This window comes from Parasteatoda tepidariorum, chromosome 8 (genome assembly GCF_982258835.1).
Source record: "Parasteatoda tepidariorum strain Cologne lab strain chromosome 8, Ptep-v5.0, whole genome shotgun sequence".
Classification (NCBI taxonomy): domain Eukaryota; kingdom Metazoa; phylum Arthropoda; class Arachnida; order Araneae; family Theridiidae; genus Parasteatoda; species Parasteatoda tepidariorum.
In genome coordinates, this window is record NC_141762.1 from 80074499 (window position 1) to 80097297 (window position 22799).

A 22799-nucleotide genomic window follows, 5' to 3' on the forward strand; every position below is an offset into this window, starting at 1 on the left:
CTTTCCTAACTTAGATAAGTGCAATAGATGAATGGTATTGGACTTATTAGTGTCATTTATCAGCACTTATCACCAAGTAAAAGTAACAGGAATAGTAGTTACAAGAAAGTAACAGGAATAAGAAAAAGTAACAGGTATAATAGTTAGAGAAATTTATTTGCGAATACTTGTTTTGAAATACTTAGTAAGGGATGCTATTGATATGTTTCTGTAAGCACTTTTTTTTAAAAACACTTCATTTGCGATGTTACTATTAATAGTGATTAATTTAGAGATTTATTTACGTTTCTTCATCACTATTATGTATTTGTAACATTACTGTGACATTTGTGTGCTGTACGGGTACGAGTAAAAAATATTTAGGGTAGCTGAAGAAAAAAGTATATATCTTATGCAATAACAATTAATTAACTTTTGGTCAATCAAAAGTCTAGATGTAACCTTAGATGTTAATCTCTATTACCTTAGATGAAAAGATAATCCTAAACTAGGTATCAATAATTAAGAATATACTTTTGCAAATTATTTTTTTTATTAAATTGAAATTGATTTGATTTCAAATGATCCAAACTTTAACTAAGTTTTGGACTTACAAGAGATTGGTAAGCGATAAAATATTTTCCAAATATTTAAAAGAACGATGAAATCATTTCAATAACAATTCCACAATTCATTTTAATCAATTCTAATTGATCAAAACCAATTATCTTCGAACTTCTCTATCATTTTCTGGAACTGCTGCAAATGTAAAAAAATGGTCTTTGTTAAAAATACTTATTAGTTGGAAAATAAATATTGTCCATTGTAAAGCGAACACTTACCACGAAAAATAGGTAATAAAGCTTGTAAGCACATTTATATGGTCAGAATATATACTATCTAACTTCAGAAAACGATGTTTTTGCCTTTGATCTTCATTTGAAGCTGCCTACTTCCGACAAATAGAGATAACGTCGTTCTTTTGACCAATCAAAAATTAGCGCAAATAGAAAAAAAATAGGTAATAAAGCTTGTAAGCACTTTTATATGGTCAGAATATATACTATCTAACTTCAGAAAACGATGTTTTTGCCTTTGATCTTCATTTAAAGTGGCCTACTTCCGACTAATAGAGATAACGTCGTTCTTTTGACCAATCAGAAATTAGCGCAAATAAAAAAAAATAGTTGTTATTTCTTAAAACAGTTAAATCGGTGGTAAAACTATATTTCTACAATTCTATACTTCTACAATAATATCAAATCGTTGCGTAACTAAAAATTATATATATATATATATATATATATATATATATATATATATATATATATATATATATATATATATATATATATATATACACACATTTGTAGATAAATGTATAAATGTATATTTTTCATTGACACATTTTTTTTATTTACACTTTTTTCCACACAAACTCTAAAGAAAAAATAATAACAGCAAATATGTTCTGAAGAAATATCTTGTTAGTTCTCACCTTACACAAGGGTCTCAAATGTATCGTTTGAAATTCAAGAGCAGTTGGGCAGTAGATATTTTTCCTGGAATGTGCCCACGAATCGAAAGAATTCCAACTTCTAGTGACCTCTGCTGAAAAATAGATATCTTAGAAGATATCGTGTTTCCCTTATCTTCTGTTGCAATATAAATTCTAACTTTATTTCGTTACAAAGTGTTTTGGTAAAAAGAAGAAGAATTCGAAGAACTTTCAGTTTCCCGATTTCCTGTAAATACTAATTTGAAACTGGACTTTCATTCCCACTACATAATAAATTATAACTAGTATGTGTTATAATAAGGACAAATAAAAAGTTTTAACTTTTTCTATTGCTTATCTTTAGGACAGAGATTTTTCCATTCTTTATTTTTCATTGATTACCCATTTTTTTAAACAATTTTTCTACTTTTACTACTATTAAATAATATTTTAATTCAGCAAATGATGCTTTTACCCACAGTATACGGAATTGCCTGTGGTTTTAATTAACTAACACTTTAACTACTTCACTTATACAACCTATCAATGTCAACCGTCTAAACCTGTTGTCGAATGACTTAGCTAGGTAATTGGATAAATATATAATTCTGAAATTAATGAATAACTTTTCAAACAAATACTTGATTACAGAAAAAAAGAAGTAGTTCCATGTATATAAAATCATCTTTTTTTTTTCAAGAAAAAAATGAGAAAAACTAAATAATTTGTAATTTTTCTGAAGCAAATACATCGCAGGAATAATATTGAAAACTGCGAAATTTAAACGAAAAAGATTACATAGTAGGAATACTACCTGTACATATTATAATACATAAATATAAAATAACAATAAAAATAATTTCCGCCTTCTCAATTCTTGTGTGGGCTTTCAGGAAAAGGAAAATTTAATACATTTTAGTAAGTTAAAGAAAGCTTAATCAGCGACTAGTAAAATTTGAAATATACGCATAATCAGAAAATTCCGCTGCGTGAAATATGAGACAAACTTCTTTTGACGTAGTTTTGCTAAGAACACCAAAACAATAAATTTTAGAAGGTTTGAATTTCCACCTACGTTATAATGATTGCTGTTTTATAATTACCAGCATAACTTTTTATCAAAATTTTATACATTTCTTTTAAAACATACTAATTATACTTTTTTTAATTCTACATACTATTTTTAATTGTAGAAATATATATATATATATATATATATATATATATATATATATATATATATATATATATATATATATATATATATATATATATATATATATATATATATATACATATGTATATATATATATATATATATATATATATATATATACATATGTATATATATATATATATATATATATATACATATGTATATATATATATAAATATATATATATACATATATATATATATATATATATATATATATATATATATATATATATATATATATATATATATATATATATATATATATATATATATATATATATATATATATATATATATATATATATATATATAATGAAAAAAAAATGAAAGTTAATATTATTTCGGTGTAGAAAATAGTTCAATTATAGTAGCGAAAGGTAGTTTTTCATTTATTTAGTCGGAATGACGTCATTTATGAATCTGCTCAATACTAAACTATAATTCTTCTAAAAAATTGTGTTCAAGACAAGTGTGTTCTCAAGTGTAGATGTTAAAGAAAATGTATTTGGAACGTGTTACTCCTTCATTTAATTGAAAAACTTGATACTGTGTTGCTGAATCATAAAACCTACAATTATTTGATGGATAATAAAATCAAATTAAAATGTTCGAATAATTTTTAATTGAAACTTATTTGTTTTCCAAAGCAAACCACTCAATATCTGGCTAAATTCAGCGTTAAGAAGGACTTAAAAGTTACGATTAAAATTTAGGTGTTAAAAACTGTATTTCGGTCGTGTTTCTTAATCGGTTGAACGAAAAATATAATTATTAGTGGCTAAATTATGAAACCTATAATTGTTTGACGAATAACAAAATAAATTTAAAATATTTAGATATTTTTGAATGAAACTTATTTGTTTTCAGAAAGTAAACGGCTCATTAGATGGGTAAATTTAGCTAGTATTAAGAATAACTTAAAAATTACTGTAACAAACCAAAGAATTGAATCTAAGGAAATAAGAAAGACTTACATTAACTGCATGCAAGAAGCTGTAGGTTAGTGGAAGAACATGTCCTCACTAATTCTATCTCTGGTGGTTCCTCCTGTGTAGAGATGTGTATATATAATCTCAAGCATTGATTATAGTAAATTAATTTTTTTAACCTTATCATTCAGTCTTTTTTTTCCCGACAATTTACTATTATTTTTTGCGGAAAATAATGGACTTTTTAAATAGAAGTAATCTACAGGAACAGTCTGCAAGGCACTAGTGAATTAATGAAAAAATTAAATCGAAAATTTAATATAAATTTTTAAATGCTTTTCCTAAGCGTAATAATGATGAATATCTTATTTGGATGCATGTCTAAAAAGAGAGAGCCAAGAAGCCAAGCGTACCGAGAAAAAAATAGTTAAGTTTAAATGATTTGCTGAAACTTAAAGGATAATTTCATATGCCAATGATATCATAGTAAACGTTGCTTATTTAGAGCCTAAGTACTTAAATTCGATTATTTTAATGTAATTTATTATAAGGATTAAAAAAAATTATTTTATTCATATAATATTATGAAATAGTTGATGAAAAATTTACATAAATATTTAAAATTCATCAATTCCTGCTATTGTTTTACTAATGAAAATAAAAATACGGCGTAAATACTGAAAATACAAAGTGGAAAAAAGATTTGAAAGATTAAATAAATTTTCATTCAGTATTTTGGTGTGTGGAAAATGATGGATCATTTTAAAAGAAATGGTCTACAGGAAGACAAAATTCACAATTGAATGTTTTAACCACTGTCTTATAAGAGCAATTTATTTAGTTAAAAAGCTATTTTGTTTTAATGTACACTTAACTCAGGAAAAGGAATGTTTTATTACAATATGTCTTTTATACAAATGCCAGCAATGTACATATAAGAATAAAAGAATTTTGCTAATAATCTAGATTGTTATCATACGATCAATTTGAGGAAATATTATCACAATCATATCAAACTTGAATTTTTAAGGCCCTATTTTTGAAACTGGGGGTTATTTTTTTCATGACACTCTATCATTTGTATTAAAAGACATTTTTTTCTTATCTTTAATCAGAAATAAGACTAGGTGAGAAATCTTTTATTAGTATCACTCACCTTTCTGGCATATTATTCTCTACTATGAAATCATGAAAACATGTATCAGCTTATTATCAGCTTTATTATGAATAACATTAAGTTTTTCTATTTGATTCTCATGCTGTGAAGCTCGAACTAAGATGTAAGTTGTTTTCCATACTTTTTAACATTGGTTTAAGAACAGGAAAAGTGGCGAAAAGTGGCTCATTTTATTTCAAAAGTCATTAGAAGGAGGAATTAGAACCAATGTTTGAACATTCAATCGCTGTTTTTAACGAAAAAAGTTTGTTTCAAAAAATACAGGGTGCAACATACTCACTAGATAATATTATTTGATTTGCCTTTCCATACAATCATTTTCTGTACCATACACTCATTTCTTGCCTGCAATATTGTTTTAGTTTACGACACAGTTTAAGAACATTGTATAGAATATCATCTCCAACGGATTATTGGATGTGGCCTATAGTGATGTAGGACATATCATTAAGCTTGCATATCATTTATATTTAGCTTGTGTAATCCTACTTGAACTACGAATGCAAACATCTTTGAAATTTGCAAAATTGATAGCCTCTATCAAACATGATGTACTACTCTAGTTACTCCTCATAATCATCAAAAAGGCAGCAAATTATTTTTATTTGGATTCAAAAATATTCTCTTCAATGATTCTATAGAAAGTTTAATCAAATTTAAACTATTGTATTTTATTTCTAAGGTCTTGAAGCAGACTTATGAGTTGATAATTGACCAGATATCACCTCTTAATTTAAAAAAAGGCTGTGTTTTCAGGACCTGATTACGCCAAATAATTTTGTGTGAGTAGAACCTAGGATATTCAAATATATGATGCCAACAAGCCAACATAAATAATTTCTATTTAGAAAGGTTTTCCATTCTTAGTGTGAAGCAGTCTAATTAGCGATGAATTAGAGATGATGGCACTTTTTGAAATAATCATTTCGTTTGGAAAAGCGTAGATCCTGCTTCTTCTTCTTCAGTTGCTGGAACACCAAAATTTATGACTTCTTCAATATGCGGCATGTAAGATACAAAATCGCGAGTCTTAATTTCTTTTATGTTTTGAAGTCAGGAACCAGTTTGATATTCCGACGTAGCGATGCATGTGTTGATACTCTTAAGGGAGACTAACCTCCTGATTTCTTTACAACCGACCCTTTTTCTTTGGTTGAGGGAGTTACTTTTTATTGTAAGAATCAACCTTCAGTAGAGTTGTTACCATAAATAACAATCGTTGAAAAATTGATAAAATACGTCGGGTGGCCTTTCTTACAAATTCGATATGATTTCAGTTTTAATTGGATTTCTGATTAAGTTTTGCAGAAATTGGAGACGATTTAAAGGAAACAAGAAATAAAGGCTCTTCAAATAAATAAAATATCAAATTTATAAAAAAAAAATATCCTTATTAACTTTATACCCTGTTCCGGATTTATCTTCTTTAGTTCTATATTAATTAGGGTGAAAAAAAAGTTTTAAAAGTCTAAAATGCAATTTGAAAAATATTATATATTAGATAATATAAAGGAAGAAAAAAGTTTAAAGGTCAAAACATATTACAAACAATTTCCAAACAATACTTAACTCAGTTCAGTTTCGCAACAAAATATAATAAGTAAGCAACTCACGTAATTTTATTCCTTCACTTAATTATGACGCCTGCACTTCCACCTAGATTCATGATCTTAATTAGAATGAACTCTATTATTTAGTCATTATAAGAGCTGAGATTTCACATTTTGAAAGACGCATGAAGTCTAATTAAATTAAAAATAATGTTTGGACACTTTAAAATATAAATAAGTACAGCATACATCGAAGAACTGTAATTAATTACAGTGATTTGAATTGAAAATCATAAATATACACTACCTAACAATAATTGAAAAGACACTTTCAGATTTTAATATATATATATATATATATATATATATATATATATATATATATATATATATATATATATATTTTAATTTCTCACGAAGTACTGAGAGGATTATTTAATAACTTTAGAGATATTTATGTCATGCAATTTCTTATACTAATCAACAAAGTTAAAAGTTTTTAGATGTTTGAGAAGCTGGATGTAATTTACAAACAAAGATTAATTTGAACATCCTGCGTCATATGTCAGAAAAAATATAATAATCATGTATCGATTATTTTAACGATCACTTTTATTGTGTGAAATAATTGGGAAAAAAATCACAGGTCTAGCTTAATACTTATGGAAATACGGATATTTTTATATGAAAAAAATTTTTTTTTTGCTGTAACTTTTTTTAAATGTTCTATCAAACTAAACAACAGTTTTATCGCGATTTTTAATTAATAACCAAATTATAATTTTAAAACTTGAAGAAAAAATCGTTAAACATTTTGTCAAGATATAAGCATATGAAGTAGTTTTCTTATATTGCGCGGAAAATGTATACTTTTTTTTTCAAAGTTTTGCAGTGACTCGTGTTCGTTAACTAATGAAAAAGTTCAATTTTAATATCATATTAGATAATTTAAAAACTTCAAAGGGTTTTCTGATTAGTTTTTGCAAATTTTCCAAGAAATTTCTAGATTAAAATTGGATTTAATCAAATGTCATTTTGTATCATATGACAAAATTCAATAGGAAATAATGCATCCATACAATAAAGATAAAAAAATATACTTTTATGGGGGATGATTCACAACAATTAAGGCGGGTGTCATTTTTAAGAAATTTAGTTCAATAGTATCAAATGATGCCGGAAAAACCTTCTTATTGTTCAGAACTTTCTTTATTATGTACAAAAACTTTTTAAAAATTTCGAGGAACCTAATAATTTACTTAAAACATTTAAACTGATTTAATTCTGAAAGTTTAAAAAAATAAACTTTAACTACAGACAATAAAGTTTTTCATAAAACGATTTATTTTCATAAAAACTATCCAAGTTACGTCAGGAAGGACTTATTATTTTTAGTTATGCCACATAAAATATGATAAATATTAAAAAAAAAAAAACTAAATACTTTTTCCTTAATTATTCAACGTAGCTGCAAATGTCTTACTACATCTGCCACGAAAACTATTAACTAATAAATCAATATTGATTTAAACAAATGGGGAAAGTTTATTTTTCTTTCCTTTTCGATTCAATTTAAAATTAATCATTCAATTCTAGGTACATGTAATATCACGTTTTGTTCTGTTATTAACGCTGTACTAGAACTATTTCGATTCTTTACTAATGACAGTTTAAAATTCTTTCTTGATTATGAACTGAAAGAAATATAGGTATATACACACTCTGCACTACCAAAATTGAAATAGAAAAAGTTTTAATGGTGCTAGTCACCCGACCTTTGCATCACGCTCCCTTATTGCCTTATTCTTTTTCCACATATCAAACCTTGAGAAACATTACTTTAACGACTATCTACTACGTTATGATAGTGTAGTCTGATCTGAAACTCAGATTTTTGCGCCAGGAATCGAACACTGGCCTAAGAAGAAGACGTAACCCACGTCTAACTAGATGGCTATGATAAGCATAGAAATGTGCAAAACAATTTCATGGTCAAAACAATTTCATTTCACAAATTCATTCTATTCAATTTCATTCACATCATTCAAAATGTTCCAAATGGTCTTTTAAATAAAAATAATCATAATAAATTAAATTTTATTAAATGTAGCAGCTAAGGAAATGTATCTTCTTAAACTTATACATTTTCTTTAATATCCTCCCATAAAAATCTTTACGTCACCTTTTAAGACAACATAATTTTTGATAAGATAAGAACTTGAAGTATATTTAAACTGAAATGATTTTAATTCAAATAATTTTTTTACTAATACTGCATAAAAAATTATTATAGTATTCAGTGTTTGGAATATGTCTGTATAAAACCCAATTAATCACAATTAGTAAGACATATGGACAAAATTATTTACCCTATGGACGTATTTAATCTGGAAATGATAATACATATATTTCTTATCTTCTACATTGTTAAATAGGCAATATCTGACTATTCAGAAGCATGATGTTACTTAAATCAATGTTTAAATGGTCTTTTAGATTTCTAAATAGTGAAGAGAATCGTTTATAAGTGATAACAAACTATAATTTTAGATGTTGATACAAGGGATTGCAAATGCGTTTCAAACTTTCGGCAGCTGGATATGCTTATTTCTAGATTTTCTTTCAGAAATCATTTCATATCTGATACATGTTTCTAAAATTTATCTATCATGAAACTGGACTATTTTGACAGAAAAGTTTCCGTCATACTGAAAAGTTTTGAAATGATATATACTGTTTTACAGAATCCTCAAAGGATAAATATAAATAAAGTATAATAACTTCAACATAAATGTGAAGATTTTTAAAATATATTTGCTTTAGATTAAGGGGAGTTCACATATAGTTTATATTCTCATAAAGGAAATAACAGTTGTAATTTTTTTATTTAGTATGTCTGTAACCTTTTTTCTAATTTTTAATATATAACTTTCTTTTTAAAAAAATAGTTCATTTGTTTCATTATGTGCAAAAACTTATGTTGTTGTTTCTAATTTCGCATGCCAATATCAGCAAGCCTGCTTGGTGAAACTGAGCGAATTTACGGAAGATCGTACCTTTTTTGTTGATGAGTGGTACCATCTATGACCAAGAATACGACTTCAGCCACAAACATGTCACAGCTCGTTTTAGTAAAAAAGTAGCACTTTTTTTTTAAAAAAAAATCAGGAATTGTCACTTCTAGGAAAAAAAAGGGCATTTTTTGCATGTGTGATAAACACTGTGAGAAAATTCTATCAGCTGAAAAAAAAACAAAAAATCAGCTAAGGATTTTATTTTGAAGGCTATCAACTATATTTTGAACTATTATCTAAGAAACAAATGCATATACTGAGTTAGGGAACAATGTAGTTAAAAAAAACAAGTTTTTTAAACTTCCTGTGCTTGTCTTTGCGACAAAGCATGCATAAAAATTTAAATTCTACGTTTTATTCGGCCAGACAGTAGTTAAAAACATGCTTGATGTAATTATAAACACTCATGAGACTATTATTTTAAAAACAACAAGAGACATCGTGGATAAGGTAGTGAAAAATCAGATTTTGAGATTAAAGTATTTAAAGACTTAAAATGGTACACATAGTCCAGCCACTGTTATTACGTTTGCCCAAAAAACTGCTATAACTTTGTAAATAATTGAAATACAAAAAAGTAAAGTATTTTCAGAAATATAAGAGTACAAGGATTCTGAGCTAATAATAAACTCAATTTCGCAACCCTGCCTTATTGATAACTTAAGGAAATAACAAAATTTTATAATTCCACACAATTGATTGTAAATGAAACAATGTTTTCAGTTTTTGTGTTTCTATTTTCTGAGGAATTCGATCAATTAACAAATATAAACAAAATGCAATTTTTTCTACAATGTTTTCATCAGAGGTTTTAAAAATATGATGAAATGGAAAATTCTACACTGTAGAAAATTTTAGCATTCTTTAACACCTAAAGTGTTGCCAACTACTTCTCACCAAAAGTGGAATCAAGGATACTCAGGTATTTTTTACCTGATTAAAAACTTCCTTCGCTTCAAATGTATATATCTAAGAAATAACTGTTGACATGTTTCAAGCGCCCAAAAGCAGTCACCCATTTTCAGTCTTGCCAGTAAATGCGCACATGGTATTGAACTCAAGAAATATGTCGACTGCAGTTTCTTATTAACATATTTTTGATGCAAATAAACTTTTCTAATCAATCAATCAGTTTCTTAGGATTATTTATTTAACAATAATCAATTCTTGGAGAAATAAACATCAACAGTAGTTATTTGATACGCCTTGTTATACTGAAACAGATGGATTGTTTCTTAACTTTCGTCGTTGAGTAGTTGCCACCATTTTTAATGTTCAGTAACACTAACATTTTTGAAAAACACCGTGTACACATAAAAGTAAGTAAAATTATTTTTGCTCTACAATTTAAAGTTAAAAAAAATTAGTAGAGGAATACACAGGCACACTCTGAGTCTTAAAAATGAAAGCAGTTTCTAAATCAATCATATTGGTACAGCACAGAAAATTGAAACAAGTTCAACTATGCTTAACAGAACAGAAATGATTTACAGATGTTCAGAAATTCAAAAATTAAGTAATAACTATCCTTATGACACAAATGAAAACATGCATATATTTAAAGAGTTTTATAAAGGAAAACTATTGTTTCTGTAAACTAATGTGGATGCAAAACAGTTATAAACTATTGTAGATGCAAAGCAGTGATAAACTATCATTTTTGCAAAACAGTGAGCGGATCAGACATCAAAGATCATTAACAATCTATTTTTTCATCTCAAATTTCTTATTTCTAATGAGCTGCACAATCGGTCTTGCCGATGAGCAGACCTAGTGCGTTCTCCAGAGGTGGTATCCACTCTTTCAGGACCACCACAATGGGTGAGATACCGTTGCTCATGTTAATTTGGACGTCTAGTTTCTGCCACACTAGATGGCAGCACCGAGTCTCTATTTGGATGCTAAACTGCAAAAGGAATTAAATTTTGCCAGAAATGCCAAGAGCCAATAAGGCACTCCAGGGTTCTTTTACATGCCGCATAATCATACGACATGGCCGCTGAGGATTTTCTACATCCCGAAAATCCAGTGTCTGGGCCGGGGATCGAACCCGCAGACTTGGGCACAGAAGGCCGACGACAAACCAACTGCGTCACCCAGCCACTCATTAAAAATTTAATATTAGTGATTTCGAAAGCGAAAATAATTCCAGTATAGTATGAATGTGCGTGATACTGGCTCACTCTCTCTCTCTCCATTATTGATATTAGGATTTCAATATAAATTTCAAAGTGTATATGAACATTTGGTTTAGTGTAAACGAGATATAAAGTAATTCCTAACTCAATTTTTCAAATTGTTCATTGTCAAATAGTGAAATGCAGCTTTAAACTTTAAAGCTTTTACAGTGTAATTGTATTACCAATACAGTCGAATGTAACTATATAGTTTTGATGGTAATATGTTACTCAATATATCTCTTGAAATTTACAATTATCTGAATTCAGTATTTTTCATAAAGCAATAGTTTATGCTAATATTAAACTAGAAAAATGTTAGCAAATAAACGCAATTAAAATTATATAAATCATACTGTTTTTTTCCATAGATTAATTTCAGTATAACATTTTAATTTCAAGGCTTAAATGCCGATACGGTAAAAAAATATTTTCAGATACTATAAATAAAACCTTGAATTTAAATACTTTAATTTGCATTTTGAATCAATACATCAGCCGACCCGATGAAATCGCAAAATCCTCACTTTGCAACTGAGTATGCTGCAGATGACCTACTTGATAGAGATGCATTTAAACAAAGGCTTAGAAATTTCAGGGATCTTCAAAGACAAATAGCTTGGTCATAAATTTCGTGTGACTTGGTTAAAGAGAGAAAAGTGACACTTTGAGTAAACAAATGATTTTGGAATTGTTATCATTATAACCATTTATACTGCTATTAAAGAACCCACGAGACAAATGATTTTAGCAAAAATTGTTAAATTTTACGTGTTGTTGGTATGCTATAATCTAGAGGTCTTGAAAAAACTCGAACATTTCGCATGTTCTATTTGATATTTTAGTATAAAAAATACAATCCCGAATGAAATTTTAATATGCCAAAATAGCTTTCTTGATTGTCAAATAATCAAAACATGTGGATATATAGATTTAAATAATTTTTCGATTAAATACACATTGAGAGCATTGCGTCTATATTGAGTCCATAATGCACTTTCTTTTTAAACTAGGTAGCTCCATCCCCTGATCGCTTCGCTCACTAGCCTCCATAGTAGCTTCCCATTCCCCACGTCAAAATTCATGCTGGTACTAGCAACAAAAATTTGCTAGTTTTTGCTATGTATTGCTAGGTCTGCTAGATTTTCATGCTAGTATATGCTTGCCAGCATCACATGCTAGATACCTAGCATACATCGTACTAACATGATAAGCTATGTACAAGCATCTCATGCTTATTAGCTGTTTAAGCTGGCTCCCTAGCATGGTAAGGTAGGTACTATAGCAAGCTATTATATGCTTTTTTATGCTTGCCAGCATCACATGCCAGATACCTAGCATACATCGTACTAGCATGATAAGCTATGTACAAGCATCTCATGCTTATTAGCTGTTTAAGCTGGCTCCCAAGCATGGTAAGGTAGGTACCTTAGCAAGCTATTATCTGCTTTTTTATGCTTGCCAGCATCACATGCTAGATACCTAGCTTACATCGTACTAGCATGATATGCTATGTAGAAGCATGTCATGCTTATAAGCTGTTTTAGCTGGCTCCCAAGCATGGAGAGGTAGGTACCTTAACAAGCTATTATATGCTTTTTTTGCTTGCCAGCATCACATGCTAGATACCTAGCATTCATCGTAATAGCATGATATGCTATGTGCAAGCATCTCATGCTTATTAGCTGTTTAAGCTCTCTCCCAAGCATGGAAAGGTAGATATACCTTAACAATCTATTACATGCTTTTTTATACTTGCCAGCTTAATGTGCTAACAGCTTAGGCGAAAACAGAATTTTTTATTTTTATCAAATCCTTAGACCTTGTTATATTTATTTAAAGTAGGTCCTTAGAACTTATTTAAATTTTATTATGAAGATTATAAAATTGTTATTATGGAGAGTAAATAAATACAAAATTTGTAAAATATAAGAATAAAAAATGCAAAGCAGTTTGCTTCCTTATAAGGTCTCTTCCAGATGGTTATGTGTTAAAAGTAAACACCTTACAAACTTTATCTTTAGTTGGAAAAAGCGGTAAAAACTGTTCAACTTTGTTGTTATCATTCCAAAAATATTTTTTGTGTATTTATTAAGTCTCATATAAGGCAAAATTCATGCATGCTCATCAAAATTCAGACTGGTACCAGCAACAAAAATATGTTGATTTCAAACTCATGCTGGAATAGCAAAAATTCCTAGAAACGGATGGTAGAATTCTCTTGCTGGAATAGCAAAAATTCCTAGCAACCGATGGTAGAATTCTCATGCTGGAATAGCACAGAAAACTAGCAAGTGATGACCGTGATTGTTGCTAGACTAGCAAGATATTCCAGCAACACAAGATGGTATCTGTATGCTAGACAAGCAAATAAAGTGTACCAATACATACCATGACATACTAGTAATTTTGCTGGTACAAGCAAATATTTTTGCTACATCATACTGGTTTTTTTTTTTTTTTTTTCGCTGGTATATTGCATTTCAAGCTTGTCTAGCAAATAAATAGCAAAAATTTTAACCTGAATCTAACTTTAATACTAGTTCATTATCGCTGGTATACATAATGTATTTAAATTTGCTTCATTTAGAAATATTTTTGGGATTACATTCAAATTAAATATTGCATTCGCTATAATGTAACCAAAACATATTATTAACAAGGTTTTCTGGAAACATGAGGATGCTTAAGAACATAATAATGATATGGAATTTTTTTTTCTATTAATTTTGGTTTTCTAACCGAAATAGCCAGCATTTTCACATAGTTCTATTTGAGAAATATATAGCTTGACATTTCTAGCCAAATGAATTTCTTAGGCAACAACAGAACAAGGCCCGTGACTTTTTACATTACATAGAATATCACGTTAAAAAAAATTTAGTCAATATTGCAGAAAAATATATTCCCTTAAGATTCTTTCATTCAAATTTATGTCCGACTTTAATTTGAAGTGATGTTTCTGAGGTACAGATCAAAATTAAATTAACCTATTTTTTACGTGTAACGAGAAAAATAAAAACATAGTCCATCTTTATTACATATTGCAAAAATATTCATTTGCATATAGTGATGCTATGAAAATGAATTGAGCAAATATTATTTTTTAATTTTACATAATGCCTTTTAATTGTGTAAAATGTGCATTTAATAAAAATTGTAAGTATTTTCAAAATGAACACACATAATTATTTCATGTATTAATTTTATTTATATAGTATTATTATTATCTGGGTTGGCTGTTCAAAGACGAATATAAAATAAAAATATAAAATTATAACATGACAAGCCTTAAGGCTTGTCATGTTATAATTTTATAATTTGTTTATACGTTTAATTCGTTACGTTTAATTGTTATAATTCGTTTATACGTTTAAATCACCATGTGACATACAACATCCAATTTATTTTTATAATGTAAGTCATAAATATTTGTACGTCACCACAATTGGTTTATAAAGCATGTAGTTAATGTTTGTAAAGACAATGGGCTACGTAACAAAAGAAAATTTAACCCACGTGGTTTTTCTTGCTTGGTCAATAGAGATATTCACGCTGCATGCGAAAAAACAACATTTGCCAATTTGATGGAAATTCGAACAAAACCTTATTAGTAAATTCTTCGTCGGAAAATATATTTCGCTAATCAGTTTCTTATTCTCATAACCAAAAACCATAAAAGAAAATATTTTTTATACAGTAGGAATGGTTCTTGAGATTTTCCACCTGTGTCAAGCATATATGTGTCACCTGTGTCAACTATATATAGTTGAGATAGTATTTCAACTCTATGGCGTCAATATGTTCCGCAGTTACTCTAAAATGAATATTGTGCTTTTTCGATTATTAAACTAGTTACCGTTTAAGGAATTTTGCAATTGAAAATAAAATCTAAAAAACTAAATGAAAAACAATAAAAAACTTTCTCTCTCATTCTTTGGGATGTTTCCCAAACAGTCGCCAATAGCCCGAGGAGTAACTCTGGTGCTACGACTCTGACTGAATCCTATTTTTATTTCCCATTTGGTTCTTTTCAAACTAGTTAATATAACTGTTGTGTTAACTTTATAACGAAAATAATATTTGAGGGGTCAATTCCATCTGGGGTCAATTCCAAAGATGCGGTAAAGAATGAGTGCCTGTTTGAATTGCCATTGTGTCGTAAGAAACAGGGGTGTCTTAACAGTTGGGCAAACAGGACAATGCCCAGGGGATCCCAAAATATATTTCAATAAAAAGATATTTCACTACCTGTTAAAAGTATTTGGTATCCAGAGATTGAGGGTGCTCCACGTGTTGGCAGGGTGTTTGCCCTGGGAGCCCCAAAAGTAGCTACGCTACTATTTAGAAACCCATAAAAATCACCCACAGCTCTCGTACAGCTTTAGAAATCAAATGCTCAATACCTTGAATTATGTAACGTTTAAAATAAATTTGAAAGACCTATTCATAATGTGTGTAGCTTGCTTTTCCGGCAAATCACACCGTAACATAAGAAAATTTTCGTGAAAAAATTAGTTACTTATTTTTATTAGAAAGTAATTAAATTTTTATTAAAAATATGTCCTTTATTGTTCAATTTAATTAATTTTCGAGATCTTTGCAGTATCCAGTGTTAAGCTTGATCACTGTGATTTTAAAAGTTTAATTTCGTCAATAAGCTTTAATAAAATCTTCATATAGCCAGCATTTAATTAATGTGCAAGTACATAAAAAAAGAGAGAAAGAAAAACTGTTAGAACAATGTTGTCCTTATTTTTTTTTTTTTTTTTTTCATAATTGTTGTCATTGTCACAATTCTGTCATTATTTTCGAAAGCAAATATCAAAAACTGTTTTTTTAGTGAATGTAAAGTTAAGAAACAGTACATTTTTGCGATAACTAGATAAAAAAATATATATTTATTTATTATCTATATGCATTTTATTAAATATGTTTATATAGAGTTATTAAATATGTAGATTTATTTTAAAATATTTATTTATTATTACAAGGAACATAAAACCCTTAATTATGTATAAATAATTGATAGAAAACAACTCGGAAATTAATACGAGCTAGTTTAAAAAAGGAAAATAAATAAAAAAATTTATGTTTTTTTTTATTTTTGATAAACTAAATAAATAACTGAATGTCATAATAAATTTGTTTCTTAATAAAATAAATAATTAAAAAGTTGAAAATTTTATTCAATAAAACTATTTTTCATCGATTATATTTAGTTAATTGAGTTAATTTGTTTTTTCTATTTGTTGCTTTTCTCATAAATATTTATATGCAATATAAAAAGCGCATTCCAGTAATAACATAGAAAAAAAAGAAAAGAAAAAAATGTACATTTTAATAAAATTCTATTAAAATGCGCTCTCTGAGACTAAATAGACTGAACGTTCTTTTACTCCCTTCAATTAGTGAATTTTTACTGAACTTTTTCAACTTTTGATCCGTAAAACTGGTGCGCTCTCTTCATGACTAAACTCGTTTGCACCTTGCTCCAATTGTTTACACACATGGCGGCGGCAGATTCATATGAATGAGGTGAATTTTCTTTATGTTATTTATTATTATCACTATTATTTAAATGTACTTTATCTTTATTATTAATAGTTGATTTGAGTTTCATTTAGGGATGATTATCATAACTACAATATCCCCTTCATTTAAATAATGCGTGCGCATTTATTATCTATATTATAATGTTGTTATTAGCATTGAATTGCAATCAAGTTAGGCTTAGCTGTCTATTTACATTTTGAATTCTTTTAAGAAAGATTCTGTTTAAGTCTTATTTTAGTTTACAGTAAAAATGTTGCATCTTAAATACTTATATTACCGTCCTAATTTTTTTGTGTGACGAAATTAGCTTTTAAATCATATTTAATTTCTCTAATTGTTTGCGTCATGTTGTATAATAGTTTTAGCATTTGAAGATAATGTTAAAGTAACGTTTGTTTAATTTCTATTAAAATAATTTTTTTATTTTAAAATTTATTTATTCGCAGTTATGATTAAAATTTTGGCTTGCTGTTATCCTATTCTATTGAAATGTAATGTTAAAATAAATTCTTTTTGTAAAAAGAAGAAAAAAAAATTAACTGTTTTATTTTATTTAAGATAATTTTTTCTAAAGGAAATATTAAGTAAACAAAACTTTTGAATTTTAATTTCAGAGTATTTAATAATGAACAATTTTGTGATTTACAATTAATAATTTGAACAATTTAATAATGAATCAAATTTGTGATTTAGAATTACCAAAAATATATTACAAATTAGAGTCTATAAATGTCTATCAATTATTTCAAATATTTATTTTTAACCTAACTATTTTTATTTGAATCTTTTTGAAAAACATGCTTGATTTGTCAATGGCATTTGCATAATTTTAAATAAGTACATACATTTAAAAAAAAAAAAATTATAAATATGTAAGGACTAAAACATTTTAAAAATCATTAATTTTCTTGAGCATTGTTATATCAATGTAATCAATATTTTTTTTTAATTTTGTTATAGCTAACATTAGAAATGTTTAAATTTATTTATAATAAATTCACGAATTCACAGCCGGGATTTAAAAAATTATTTTGCAAAGTAAACAAAAAGAAAATGTAGGAAATTTTAAAAAATTTAAGTTGGTTGATTAAAATAAAATCACTATAACAAAAGGTGTTGTGAATTTATCTTCAGCTTTTTCATCTATAATTAGATTTATTTTTATTAGTGTAGGTATCTACTTCTATTTATTTTAATGCTGTTTCTTTTGCTCTATATTTGAAATATTATAGTGGTGCACAGCCTGCGACTAGTGAGCCAGATGTAGCCTGCTGACTGTTGATATGCAACAAGGGAAAGCTTCTAAACACAAGTAAATCTATGTTGTTTCTCAATTGCTTTTTCCATTGTTATTGCTCTGGAATTTCAAATGGTTTTAAAAAAGCAAATATTTTTATTGTGTTATTACGCAAATTTCAGTGATTACGCTTAGTTTTACCTTATTTTCTCCGATTTTTTATAAATTCAAATGGGGTTTTGACTGCTTTTAGACAGTTAAAACTACTATCGCTATGTGGTTATTAAAATCCTGATTACATTTAATACGATATTCAGACTCTTGAATTGTGCTTTTAGTTATAATAACCACTTCTATATGCTCTTTATTTGTGCTCTTTATTTTGTGTCTAACAATTAAAAGTATTTGATTTTCTGAAAACATATTATCAAGTTTACTGATAAAAAAATTACACTGAATTTACTGATCACAACTCGTAGAACATAAAAATTAGCATATATGCTGTCTACATGAGCAAATACATGTGTGGCTCTTAGTTAATCTACCTGCTGTATTTTAACTTTAAAAGGTGACATTCCTATATTATAATGAAAATATGGTGTATAAGGATTGTATTTTATAGGAATTAGTTGAAATGCTTTTTGCAAAATAAATCCATTCTCTTTTAAATAATACCGCTTTTTGTAATGAAGACGTAAATGAAGGATGAAAAAAAAAACAACATATTTTTACTTTGTTCGTAGTTCTAAAAAATTTTTACCAAAAAATTTTTTTCTATTAAACTGTTATTTAGAAAATGCTATAATTTATTGCCGTCCGAGTATTAATGCAATTTTGCTTTATTAACACAGCAATATATTAACAAAAATTTCAAAGCTATGAATATCAGTGGATATTTGGAAAAACTTGTATTTGAATGCTTCATGAATTTTGAAATTGCTGATTTCTCTAAAAAAATTTTATTTAAGTTGAGACTTAAACCAATGAATAATACTTTTAAATTTTAACACTTATTCTTTATGTGTTCATTTGCTCTAATCGTGACTTAACTTAGAGTAACTAACTTATGTTTTCTACCTAGCATTTCAGTTAGAAATATGTATATTCTCTCAGAATATACAATTCATATTAAATTTGGTTAATCACCCATTTTCCAATAACTATTTATAAAACTTATTTTTTTATGAATATTTATAACTTTAAATTTATGATGTGAATGTTTTATTTTGATTTAGAAAATCCATTGAAGAGGACATAGGAGCCAATAAACTGACAGCATGGACAGAAGGGTGTGAGAATTGGCAGGAAGTAAGTGAAGTACTTAAGTATTTAGTTTAAAATTGTGTGTTAATCAAGGTTTTGATCACGCCATCTAGTGTTTGTGTTGGAGGGATGATTGTTTTTAATGAGGGGTTGCTTTGCTTAAGGAAACTTTAAACAAAATTATGTTGTGGAAAAAGAAAACTCCAAGAATTATTTCCCCCGTTTTTTTTCTTTCTGTAATTGATAGCAATAGGTCCTTTTCATTTGGACATTTTTTACTTAGTTTAAAATATATTTTTGCAAAAGATTCATATTAGAGATAATATGACTATAAAAAGTTAATTTAACAATAAAAATAAAAATATGTGAAAAATTTGTTAAACATACTAAATTAAAAGAACTTTCTTTTTAAATATTTGGAGAGGCAAAATAAATTTAATCTATTCCTTGCAACTTTGAAATATGGGAATTGTGATGGAACTCTCCTTCCACATGAATCTTTCCAAGCCAAATTGATAGATACTGAAGCATCAAAATTTTGATCCATCAGTGAAATTTAAGTTACCTGCAACAGGGGTCTGTCCAAGCCGAATTTACTACCTTCACAAATTCAACTTCAGGAAAAAATGGTCGTTTCACAAAGTATTTTTTCTTAAAATTTTATTATGTGTCTCGTAGGAAACAATAAATCCATATTTTTATTATAATTGTGTGTTGATTTTTTAATATAATTTTTAATTTTCAAAAATTATGTCTAAATTTTCACAAAATAAGTATCGTTCAGAAAAAGCTTGACAGAGTACTGTACAAGTCATAATGGAGACATAGAATTGAAAATTATGTTATCTTGAGTCTCAATTTTGATGTTTTTGGATCATTAAATGGTTATATGTATACTATATGCATATAACGATTGGGAAAAGGTACTAGTTTTTTTTATTTAAGTTTCATCTCTCTCTCTCTCCTTTTCTTTTTTTTTTTTTTTTTTTTTTTTGACTTCCCACAGTGGTGCGCAGTTATTTTTCAGGTCTAGTTATGGAATTGAAACAAAATTTGTGATGAAAAATTACTCCCATGGTATGACATCCTCTTAAAAACACAGTGTAGCATTAGATTAAATATAAAATGGAAAGACAAATGAATTTTAAATATTTTTTGTTAAAATATCTTAATATAAAAAAAAAGCATTTTGGAAATATTAAAATAATTTAAAACAATGTTTGTATGACTTTGTAATTAAAAAAATTAAAATATCTAATTTAAACCAACTAACCTTAATATATACTAAATCAAGTAATATTTATTTTTCTTTAAATTTTACTTTTATTTTGAGAGTTTATTACTCAATCCATTTTACAGAAAATCTTTTAGAAAAAAAAAGGAATTAATAGGGTTACTCCTCCTAATAAATAAATATAGGGTTACTCCTTGTAAAATGGTCTTAGCATATTTAAGCATTGCTTATTGAGTAAGGTATTTATTCATTTGATAAACTTTTTTTATAACATAAAAGGTGTATACTGCTGTGCAATAGATGCATTAATAAATTACAAAAAAACTCACAATTGAGATTTTAACATCTGTGTAATATTTGAATAATATAACATTTGCCTTTCTTACCAGTTATCTGAATTAAAATTAATCATCTGAAATTTTATTTCAGTGTCAATAGTATTAGCAAAAGAAGGAAAGTAAATGTCAATCCATTTACTAAAAATATATTCTGAAGCCTGACTTCTTTATTTTAAATTCCACACTTGCTGAACACCACTTCCTTTGAAGTCTCAAAATTTGTCATATTGTTTGTTTATATTCTGTTTCCTTTGACTGCATTGGCAAAGACTGGGAATGTAACAGTGTGTTATGAGAACTATTTTAATTTATAAGTTGAAAGTTATTTTATTAATTTATGAATGTCTTAACAAATGTGTCTGATTGAAATTACATAAATGACTGTTTTTACTTTGGCTCTGATATCATTAATTAATCCTGATCACAACAGTTTTAATTACAATATGCTTTCTGCCTTTTGCAACTTTGCTAATTTAAGTAGTGGAGACAGTGTAGTTCTATTTGTTATAAATTTGATAAAATATTTCCCTACACTAAGTTTTTAGATACGAAAAAGGTGTTTATTTGGTTAAAACATAGATTCTGCTGTTTAACTTTACTATTTTATTGGAGTATTCGCTTCAGTTTCTTATGAGGCCAAAATTCAAATATTGTCAGGACGTAATGAGATAATACCAATAATGTATAATGCATATATTTTTGTGTTATATATCCAATATTTATATTTCAGAGCTTATTTCATAAATTGCTTTGAAATTTCTATTAATTTAAAAAAAAAAAGAACGTCATACATATCTGAATGGCAGGGATTACACAATATACTCGTCACCCAGGTAAAGGCAATGTAGCGACTAACATGCTCATATAAAAAATTGCAGAAGCTTTCCTGCTACTTAATGTAAAATTTTACAATGAAAGATGTTTAAAATATCACTTAGATGGTATATAAATGTTTAAAATTGTGAAAGTTCAAACTAAATATTGTCTTAAATGAAATTTTTGTAAAGATTTAAAAATTTGTTGTTTATTTTTTACTGAAGAACTACCAGAACTACTACAAAGTTCAGCTTTTAACTATTCAGAAATAGACATCAATTCATCCACAGCTGGAATATTTTTGCTCTTTAACAAACAGATTTTTTTAGCAAAGTTAAGACTTTTCCAAGTGCTATTGTTTTTTAAAAACTTTTTTATATTTTTATTTGCCTTTTTCCATATTAACATTTTATTTTTATTTCAGGTCAGATGAGAGAATATCTAATGAAAAGAGGAGTTACTGCCACAGAAATGGAGGAGGCTATGAAGAAAAGAAACAGATATATATCTGATAAAATCCAGGATATATGTTTTAATATTGCTAAAGTTAATGATTCTTAAACAAAATAAATCTTTTTTAAGTTTTCTTATTTGTCTTCTCTTATATGAATATCAATCAAATGATTACTGGTAATTATATATTTTACACAAAATTTAAATGAGTTGTGGTTAGACATACAGCTGTGGTTTTGTTATTTAATATCAAAAAAGGTGTATTTGCACCATATTTAATATTTGTTAAAAAAAAAAGGG

At 27.3% G+C, this 22799-nt stretch overlaps 1 protein-coding gene and 1 long non-coding RNA gene across 2 annotated transcripts in view; one reads left to right on the forward strand and one right to left on the reverse strand.

Annotated features, from left to right (window-relative positions):
- LOC107442815 (neurotrimin-like) overlaps nt 1-22799 on the reverse strand; it is a 99926-nt gene that overhangs the window by 69239 nt on the left and 7888 nt on the right. The gene's annotated exons all lie outside the window — the stretch shown is intronic.
- Nucleotides 16956-22632, forward strand: LOC147806472 (uncharacterized). The gene is made up of 4 exons (XR_015435910.1): nt 16956-17140; nt 18391-18470; nt 19631-19703; nt 22471-22632. It is a non-coding gene; the product is annotated as an uncharacterized LOC147806472 (long non-coding RNA).